Source organism: Ammodytes marinus (genome assembly GCF_949987685.1).
Source record: "Ammodytes marinus genome assembly, chromosome: 6".
NCBI classification, from domain to species: domain Eukaryota; kingdom Metazoa; phylum Chordata; class Actinopteri; order Uranoscopiformes; family Ammodytidae; genus Ammodytes; species Ammodytes marinus.
Genome location: NC_137235.1, coordinates 11,791,157 through 11,802,590, shown reverse-complemented (window position 1 = coordinate 11,802,590; position 11,434 = coordinate 11,791,157).

The window sequence follows — 11,434 nt, the reverse complement described above, 5'->3', positions numbered from 1 at the left end:
CAATCCAAAATATCTCTATTTTGAAGATTTAGAGGAGAGCTTCACCAAAATTCAGATTATGACAGCCGTAGCAACAGACGTGCAAATATTATATTATTTTTCTTTTTACCTAAGACCTGCAATATAAGCTTTTTAAATTAATCTGTTTTGGGTGCCGGAGAAACATAGTTTAATACATTTAAATAGTTTTCATCTTATCCAAAGAGTGGAGGTGGCCCATCCATGTAAACGTCCAGCCTCTCAAGAGCACCTGGTATTCATTCATGTTCAGCTCTAATACATTTACTCAATAACAGCGCAGATAGCCACTGGTGGATTTACATCCAGATCATGGACCAGACCAACTACAGTGTCAGCTGCCTCGGGATGTGATGTGTGTGTGTGTGTGTTGGGGGGCGGGGGGGGGGGGGGGGGGGCTCCACTCTATCTCTCTCTACTCTGTCTCTTCTCTCTTTCTACCAGTCTGTCTGGATTTGGTTTCCACAGATAAAAGCCCATTAGACACATCTCCCCCTACTTCCATTACCTTTTTCTGGGCTTTTTGTCTTAATTGCCAAAGCTGATCCATTGCTGGAACACTAAAGCATTTCAAATCACTTCCATGGTGCTACGCAGCAGCTGTCTGCTGAATAAAAAAAGAAAGAAAATAATTTACATACATATGCACACTGCACACATGGACCTAGAGATATCGTACTGGGTGGCATTAATATAAAGTCCTCTGACTGCTGAAGTGCGTCCCTATCTAAAAATACCCAAGCAGGTCAATATAAACCTACAAGTACCCCAATAGATTTAGACAAAACAGTCTCAATATTGTCCCAGTGCCTACAAGCTTTTTTTTTTTTTTTTTTTTTGCATTAGGCCCTTTAAGTCTCCTGAGCTAAACTATCCAACGTTTTCCCCCTTTAAACTGTTGTTAAAATGTGAAATTATGAGTCCTAGTATCCACCATGCAGTCCAGATCTGGATGAGGTTCAATGTCGATGAGTGGCATCCAAAACAAGCCCGCAGCCGCCACCAGTAAACAACACCTCCTTGGCTTAATGATCAGCCCTCCTCAGGGTCATTATTACTTAATCAATTCACCCCTGGAGCGAAATACGCAGCCCAAAGGCAATCAAGTCACGGACATTGATTTTCAGCCTGTAAACAAAGTTTAGAGAGACAGAAATGTTCAATACTTGGGCGCTGAAGAGAAGGAGGGGAGGGAGAGAGACTGAAGAAAGAAAAGTAAAAAAAAAAGAAAGAAAAAAAAAAGCCACGTCCGATGACGAACCATTGTGCCGCTGCTGCACCACGATGCCATTAATTGCACTCAGTCTGGTCTGTGGTAGACATTCAGATCAAAGGTCATGCATAGATAATCCGACAAGGGGAGTGCAAGTGCAATAGTGCAAATAAAATCCTATAAAATTAATCTGACAATGCCTGGCTCACTTGGCAGCCACAAGGACGCAAATCGGGACGGGAATGGGGGGGGGGCAAAAATGCATGCAACTGGACGGCAAAATAATGGACGGACACACACACACACACACACACACACACACACACACACACAGGGAGAGAGAGAGAGAGGGAGAGATAGAGAGGGAGCATCACCTACCTGGTTCCTGTTGAGAAGAAGAAGCTCCCAAGATGCTACCAGCCTGCGACCGTGTGGCGGCACATTACTGCGAGGCGATACGTGGCGGTAGGGAAATAATGCAAAGATGCGAGAAGACGCACAGACATAGGCTGCCGGAGGAGAGCGGGGCGAGTGTGTATGTGTACGTGCGTGTGCGTGCGCGCGTGTTCGGAGCGCTCAAAACAAAAGGACCATTTTGATCGACTTTCTTGACACGTTAGAAAAAAGGTCTTAAAGTGAATAAAAAAGAGCCAAAAAGGTGTAAGAGGGGATAAAAATGTATGAGGGGTTAAATCGCAGAGGGGGTTAGGTGTTTCCTCTTCCTCCTGATCCGGGGGCTGTATTGTGTGTCTCTGCCTGGGTCTCTCTCTCTCGCTCTCTGCTCAGTCCGTGTCTCCTGTCGCTGTGTGTGGCTGATTGGTGCTGAGGTGAGGAAGCAGGGATGTGGACACCTACTGATCATTGGCTGGAAATTACTATAGAAACACTCGGGAGGTGGGAGGGATGGATGGCCCAGGGCGCTCTACAGGGAGAAAAATATCTGCTGGAAATATGCGCGTCTTGAAACCTTATATAGTGGCCTCTTTTTCTCTCTCTTTTACTTAAAACAAAAATATATTATTTCATGACGAGGCATTTAGAAAGTAGGAGCCCCCCCCCCAACCCTCGTTTGCCAAATAGCCTATACGTCTTTTAACAAGGATTGGGGAAACTTGTCAAATTAATGTGAATGGAGCTGAGCTGTGATTAAGATAAAGTGCCTCCGCCTGGTTGTCGCCCCCCTTCCCCGTCCAGCGACAGCCATAATTACTAAGACCCCCGGGATTCATCACCATTATAAATCCCGCCTGCTGGCCACCCATGTGCCTCTACAGCTCCCACGGGCTGACTACACGGCCACGCATGGCACATTGATTCCCAAAGTGTTAGTAGACGCCTATAGAGCTTTAAGTTAAAAAATAATTATGATTCCAATCCGTGTCCCAGTTTGTTCCCCCGCATCAGCATTTATCTATGAGCCCTTAGGATGTACTTAGGAAGAAAGTTAACATGCGACCATCACCTCTGTAACTCTATACTAAGGCTAATTACTAATGTATTACCCTTATTAACATGTTTTAGTAGCCCAAGAATATAGGCTACTTATAAATATCCAGTGTTGTAAGGCTGTTATATTACTTTTCAAACTTTGGTAAAACAACAGGATGATAAAATACGATAAGGTCACTAAAAGAAGCCCAGATACACCTATTTCACATTAGAATAGGTTTTTAGCTTCACTTTATATTGAGGCATCCTAAGGGTTTGTACATTGTATAACTGCTGGCCTTCTTAATAGTAAGTACATAATTAAGTCATAGATTTGTTTAAAGGGTTTTGATGCATTGCGTCAGTTTTAAGTCTAAATAAATCAAACAGATTCTGGGCCATAATCTGCAGCCCTATTCTTAATATAAGGGAGGACGGGGAATGTGAGACATCGGGTAATGTGAGACACCCCCTGTATCTAGGACACGGAACACATTTTTGGTCATGTGAGATATATGTTTTCAAGCCCCTCTCATTTCCCCATGGCCATGAAAGAGAGGACCTCATGATGATGTTGTAAGCATGTTTTCTTTCACAAAAATTTATTTTTTGCATGTAAAAGTAAATGTTCTTGCTGTCAACTTAATCGATTGTTGTGCCTAATCAAATTGATTCAGGTAGAAAAACTTCTATCACACATGTTGATGAACTACCAACATATGAAACCATGTGATGATAACTGAAGATTAGCCTGAATTGCTGAGAGAGGTAGTTTTTTCTCAAATTGTGGCAGTGGGATAAAGTGAGACAAATGCTGTGGGGTAAAGTGAGACAGTGTCTGTGCCCTCTTTTAATTAATCCATTATATCTGAGGTAGCAAGGAGACTAGTTTGAAAAGACAGAAGACAATGTGGGCTGGAGGTGGGGGTTGATGGTTAAAGGGGTGTCAGCAAGGGCATGGTTTGGCACATATGTATGTGGGGGACAGGAGAGTGACCTTTAACATCAATAGACTCTAAGAAATATGTCTTTATTCAATGAATGATCCCATTAAAACAAATGCAGAAAAAAAGACTCACAAGATGGAAAATAACAACTGGGTCTAGTCCTGTTCTGAGTCCCAGACTGTTCTGATTCTGATTGTCCTTTGCTCTGACCCCCAGACACTTTCTGGCTCTAAGGGTCCTGTGTTCTGACCCCAGACTGAGTTTTAATCTAACTGGTTAATGTTAATTATTGAATATGAATTATATGTTGTATTTGATCAGAGTTACTTTCAAGTGTTTAGAAAAATGTCTTGCTTAATTGACCAAACCCCATGATTATGTTACTAGTCCGACATTAGTTTTGTAATATTTGGTTTTCAAGCTAGCAGTCAGGATTCTAACTGTTACAATTTGTGTTGTTATGGTAGTTTCAGAGTGGAAAAAGTAAGTGGTTCAGTTTAACCCCTTGATTGTTCTGGTCTGTCTCAGTTTACCCCACAGCTGGGGTAAAGTGAGACACATGACAACTTTTTTTTAAAACAATCATATTTTCACTGCCCTTTGTCTTGAATAAATTATGCTAATGCACATTTCTAGGAAACATCCTGAATTAATGGGAAATGTGTAAATTTGAGTAATAAATCATTTTAGCTCGCTTAGAGGGGAGCAAATGTAAAAAGTGTCTCAGATTACCCCGTTCTCCCCTACATGATAAGAAAGTTTTCAAAAACCCAGAACATTTTTCATATACATCACTTATAATTAATCAATAAGAATTTGTTATAAGTTAATCAATTAGTTAATTGATTGATTTCCCAATAAAAGTAATTGTGGCATCATATAAAACCTTTAGAAAGTGTGTCTTGCTTAATGAAAAATTAGATATGATTGATTTAATTATCAATCAATCATATCAATATCATTTAGACTACAGCTAACAATGATTTTTTTTTATCATTAATCATCATCCTTTACAGAGAGATAGCAAATAGAAACACAAGTTTCCAAAATCCAAACAGTGACGTCTAAGGTGTGGTCAAAGTGCTTGTTTTGTTGGACGAATTGTTCAAAACCCAACAATAACCAATTTCATATCAAAACCCTTGAAAGAGCCTAAGAAAAATCTGCAAATATTTATGTGTAGGGCCGGTACGGAAGATAGAACCTGTCAAAATTGTTATTGCTATCAATCAACTAATCAATAAATCGCTTAATCATTCCAGCTCCATATGACATATCTCTTAAAATGACATCACGTCACAGGGGAGTAAACAAATCCTGCATTGCTTCTACTTTCAGACAGGTTTAGGTGTGAGTAAACAAACTGACAGCTATACTGACACATTTCTAAGTCATGCAGCCCCTCCAGGTGAGCCGTGTGACACAGGCCTATAGGCTGCTAAAGGCTGCACTTTAATGAATGTATTGAGACCTGGCAATAGATAGGACAGGGGAAAAGCAAGTGTTTTGCCATCATTGATAAATGTCTGTTTAGACCGGACTTTGTTTAGAAATCACATTTGGTCATCCATTTAGATAATTTTCCAAGAATTACAATAAATGTATCAGCAAACAAAGAGAAGAAAAAATCGTGATAACAAGCATAACAAGTGTTGTTGGGTTGCAACACCTGTTCACGGCCACATGTTAACGGCTCTAAAACTATAAGTTTTCTCATTCAACAGCTGTCAAAGCATCACTCTTACAATGGGTTTTAAACCATAGTGGGCATGGTGACATACCAACAACATTGGGTTGGAAAGACGAGGGTTGCAACTTATGGTTTCAACAGATACCTGTCACTGAGGCACCAAAGCAGCAGCAGTGTTGTATGTTGACAGACATTGGTGTTAAAGTATATGGTGATTGGCTAGCAGGGTTTAGGTTAGGAGTGGAATACATCCGTCAACACACACAGCACACATTCGTCACCTTCGAGGTGGGATTGTTCCTTTCTTGGGTGCAAATACTTTCAATATTTCTTCATCTGCATCTCTTTATTTTAACAATAAGCACTCTCAATACACAGTTGTTCTATACACTAGCTACTTAAGCAGTGTGTTAACTACACATTTAGCCATATGCTTCTCAGATACAGACACAAAATGTGAGATACCAGCTGAAAGTATCGCTTACCATTTTAAGATGGTAATTATGGATCCATATGAACAGGGCATTTTAACACTATTGTTAATTATCATTCCGTAAAGAGACTGATTTCAATGCATGCACACACTGGTGTAACTTAACAAAATGTCAAAAATAATTTACGTTTGCATATAACATTTAGTGTATAGATATTTAACTGTGTATGAAACATGTATTGTATCAATTGTACTGCCATACCTTTCTTGAACCCTCACTAGTTTTACCTGTGACTATTCCACCTTCCCTGCTCATAAATTCAAACTTTGGAAGGCATGTCTAACCTGACATGGTAAGACATGCCTTAAACAGACTTCATCATCATCCTTCACTCTATCTCCCCCCCCCCCCCCCAATTGATATGAAAAGTTTCTCTTCTGTCTTGTTTGATCATTTTATGGTGCCCCCTTGACACTACAGAAAGCACGTTTGACAATTTTTTCTTTGCACAGAGGAGTTTGTGAATAAATTTGTCTTGGCTTTTGCCCAAAATCGTGATGAATCAGAACTTTCTTTCTTAGACGTGATTGACAGTTACATAAAAAAAAGGAATCATCCTTGAAGCGTTTTTTATTTCAGCATCAGACCCAGTGCATGTGTATGTGTGGAAGCTCTTCTGTCTGAACATCATTTCATCTTCCGGGGCGATAATAGCCCCCGGGGGAAATCTGCCTAGGTGGTCCTAACCTCTGTCTGCAGAGCTGAGCCACAGCAGTTTGTGAGTCACTAACAGTGGGAGGCATGAACCCTTGTGGCAGGCCTTTGTTCCTGTCTGCGTGCGCCGGCGTCTCTCCCCGTGCTTCATCTACTTCCCCTGTTTCCCTCAGCTTTCAAACCCAACTCGGAGGAGTAATTAATATCCATGACCCTGGATTTGAAATGTAGCCCGCATTTAGTCGATGGAAATAGTATCACAGGGGAGTGAAGTCATAAGACATGGGTGTTTGAGGGGTGATGGTGTGAATCCATTGATTTATCGGTCTCCATGCAATCCCCCCCAGCACTGTGCTCACATCTGTCATGAACCAGGGACATGTATACTGTACATCCAGTCTGCTTTTCTTCTTCTGGTGAAATAAGTTTTAAAAATAATATTAGATTTGACCTAACAATAAAATAAATGAAAAGAAAATATGATATGATATGTTTAGGTGTACCAGGTGAACATGCTGGGATTAACTTTCCATCATCCCCGTACCTGTTTTGTTCAAGCTTACTGTATTTCCTTTCTGTTTGGAAGCCCCCAAAACTTGCAGAGTGGATAGATTTTTTTAATGAAGGCAAACAGAGTTCGAGTTGTTTCTGAAAGTATGAAAAAAAAAATTCTGACCAGGGAAAAGGAGAGAGCACCACGTCTCATGATGGTGTTTCTGATGGGCTCACACAGACCGTTGTGGGAAACATCATTCCTCTTTGGCCTTTAAACATGAAGAGAAAGAGACAGAGAGAGAGTCAGAGAGAGAGAAAGATATAGCAAGTTTGGAAAATAAACAGTAGGGGATTATGGGTTTGGCAGTGATGCACCAGCGTGCAGCAGCAACCTTGGCAGTATTTATTTAGAAACCTGCCTCATTTCCTCCTGCAGGCTGTAATGTATGGCGCCCTCGCCTCGCACACATTAGCCTTTTGCTGTGATTTGATGTGTATCACCCAGTTTTACGGCACTTTCCTCGGATACAGTTGAGCGATCCCTCCTCCCTTTGCCACCGCCTGCTAATTGGAGGGTATAGAGCACCCTTAATTATCCAGTTAGTAGCCTTGCTGAAAGAAAGTCGACTCATGGCACACAGTCTGGTACGGATGACAGCACCTACACACACTCACTTCCACAGACAACCTCAAGTAACGTGGAGTAGAAAGTGTCTGCGTTAAGGCTATACAAGAATTAAAGTTGGCAGCCATATTCTGTAGGTGTATCAGCTTTTTAAACAATCTTAAGATCATAGGAATGACTTCTGGTTTCTGGTGTTATTTCTTCTTCTTTCTGCTACTTTCTTTTCAGCACATTGTGCACCAAAGAATGTATGTCTAACGTTCCTTCTTTAGTTTGATCCATCACTCTATATACGTGTATTATATGAATGGCCTTTTCAGGTGTGGTTTTTAAAACTTGGAACCTTCTGCATACTGAGAAACTCGCTACTGCATTTATATAAGCAGAATACAGCGAGAGGCAGACGCAGTCAGTTCTCTTTCGAAAGTGAAAGTAACACTAACTACCATGAAGTCAAACAAGCAAAAATTCTGCATTCTAAATATTGAGTACAAATAATATTTAAAAAAGATTCCCTATGAGTGTTGTATTATGATAATATATGATATTATTGATTTGTCAATACTATGGATGTATGTAGTGGATATTTCATTTCATTTTTCGTTTGACTTTTGTTTATCCTCGGGAGACCAATTGAGGGGTGGCCCTCATTTGCAATGGCGTCGAGTATATATGGATATATGGATTGTATAAATATAAAAAAAATATATATATATATAAAAAATTATTATAAAGTTATTGAGCTGTGGAAAAGGGGTAGGATTAAATAAGTTTATACTTCTTCCTACTCCTTTTCAGGCATATCAATTCAATGTTATGTTTATTTTTTGTTTATTTTGTTTATTTTTATTTGTGAAATCATTTGAACATATTCTTTGTGTTGTGTTTTCATGCTTTTAGTTTTTCTTTTTTTTTTGATATGTCTGAAATAAAGTTTAATCAATTAATCAATCAATATGTATCAGTGTGTAAGACTGCATTCATGCCATGTCGGAAGAATGGGAAGAACAAGAAATACTCACATTGTTCCTACCTGGGAGAGTTTAGACATTTTTCCCAGATGGTGTCTGATCCCTGATTGGCTGCTTCACAGACAGGCTATACGGACAGTGGGGTTGCAGGTGACAAAGGTCATCAGCTGGAATTAAATACGACCGTACGGCCCACAATCAATATTTGCTGTTACCTGTCGCAGGCTTTTCCGGCTACATGAATGGAAACACTCAGACAATAATGAACCTCCTTCGGTGTCGGAAGGTGTTAAACTGACCGGAGACAATACACAGGACTGTGTTGTAGTGGAAGAGTTAGGTGTCTATAAAACTGCTATATATTTAAACAGTGTTTTAATGTTCTCTTGTTGTGGCAGCTGTAATCCAACTCTCCCCACAACAAATGAAGAGTCAGTGAACAAAACAGAAGGTTACTTGTCTTACATTACACTTACATTTGTTCAAGAAAATTATTTCAGCTACCCGGTTGAAGACAAAGTGTTCAACAAGCAAAAACTTAAATTTATAGGACACAGACCAGTGATTTAACTTCAAGTGTCCCTCCTCATGAACTATGACACAAGAACCCTTTTGTTTTTGTGCTAATACGTGCAAACACAGTTGCCGTGCTTATCTGTCAGTAAGGGTGGGCAAAAAGCTTCGGCAAACACAAACATCTTGAAGGCAACCGGTTAAGTCCATATGTCCCATTCAGGATGCGACTCAGTTTTAAGCGGTTCGGACCACATTGTGCTTACATGCTGACTGGTCTGACTTACTGTTTATATGTTTACATGTGGACGTCAGCTACAGCAGTGATTCTATAGCAGCTAGTAATGAATGGTGCAGGTTTTGTTTTGTTGTTGTCAATATCTACCATTCAAAAATCATATTAATTCACACCTAGTATTAACATGTGATAGGTGTCTGGATATGTTATCTAGGTTATGACATCTGATCATGAGCCTTTGGATTTACACCTGGTATTAATTAAAGTGTTCTTGTTATCTCATGTCAGCCAACATTATCAGAACATATCAGTACCTGATATGCAAATGAGGTAGGCAGAAATGTATCAACAAACATGCATGGGTCATGGGAAGTGACACTGTATAAAGGGCAATTATTTGCCATAGCTGAGCTAAAGGTTTGTCCATAGCCCTTTTTCAATCAATTAATTTCATGGACGTCTGTCTAAAATAAAATTCACATTGTTGGCCTGGTCTGGCTGAGATAGCAGGATCTGGCCATAACTTTACATAACTTAACTCTGCATCCAATTGCATTTTGATTACAACATGTTCGGCGTTCATTAACAACATGCATTAAGATATCCAGATACAGCTCATGGGTTAATAGCAGGTGTAATTGTGATGACTTTATCGTGTTCAATACTGAATTTTGTTGTCTGCTGTATAGAACTAAAACAGTTAACATCAATAGCTAAAATAAATCAATGTTTGCACTTGGTCAACACGACATTTAACTAAACGATGTTTGTTTTTTATATGGTGTAAGTGTTTAAAGCGCAATCTGATTTACAACAACAACTGGAATGCTAAGGCTTTCAGGCCCACAATCCCAGTATACAGTGCTTTGTTTTGGTCACAGTTAAATCAGCTATCAGATTAAAACACCTATATACAGTAGTTTTGCAACTGCAACCACCATTAATGTTAAGAGACATGCAGTCAGGAAGGTAGGCAGACAGATATGACACACTGACTGTCAAACCCATCACAGTGATCATTATATCAATATCAGGTGAAATGATGAATACAACTTTTTATACTCTTTTCACAGAGCTGTCAAACAGAACTGTGTCTATTTATTTGCGTGTTGACTCAACCTCTAAGCCTCAGCCTGGGCTTTGACAAAGTCCACAATGGCAGATGCTGAATCTGTCTCCTGTACAATAGCTGTGCAAAAATCAATGTAATAGAGCGAACAGTCTTGAACGACTGTGACAGTGAATGAGCTCCGTGTTGCAGTAACATGAAGCACAACTCATGGAAGTGTGCTTAAGTCAGCGTCTTTGATTGTGTTACTTAAAAAGAGCCAGAGTGTAAAAAGCGGCCTATCCATGTATACTCAAGATTAACTTTATAGTGACAGCATGGACTTTGTGATTGCTTGCTGCAACGTAACATGGTGCTACATCTACTTTATGTGTGATGCAAGATAACTGAGGACAGATCTCCCAAAACCTTCTCAACTCATCTAAAGAACCCACATTTGGCACTATTTCTCAACTGTACATAAGTGACAAAAGTGCTAGACATTTGTCATATTTGTGATATGTTAGGTCTTATTCCAACCAAAAATGTGAAGAACGAATAAGACCATCCATGCCGCTGTATACTGTGGAGGCTACCACCGACTCATTAATCCTCCACAGGATACAGCGACATGGATTGTCTTCTCCAAGTTGTTGCTTTTTTGTTTTGAACTGAGTAGGTACTGTTCTGTTCTATGCTGTTTTTGCTTTTTTTGTTTTTCTTACTGTGTGGCTCCCAGTGAGTGCAAACATCTTCAAACTGCAAGATTGTAGCCTTGGTCAGCCTTGAGCTGATACAAGCTCCACTATGTTCACCAGCTAAACCCCATCTGTGTCTGTCGTTGTTTGGTGCAGAGAAGGTAGCGTAGAGTGGGTTTTTAGATTCTTATTTATTTTTCTCCAGATAAAAAACATCTGCCTGTTGTGGTCAAAGGCTGCTATAAAATAAGTGAGTGTGGACTAGAACAGTGTACAGTTGCTGGCTGGACAGTTCAACAATGGCATGGAAATCTCTATAAAGATCCCTGCAGCAGTGGGGAGCTGCAAATCCAGGTGATAATTCGGTGTGGGTTCATCACTACGAGCAGCCCCTTTCACAAT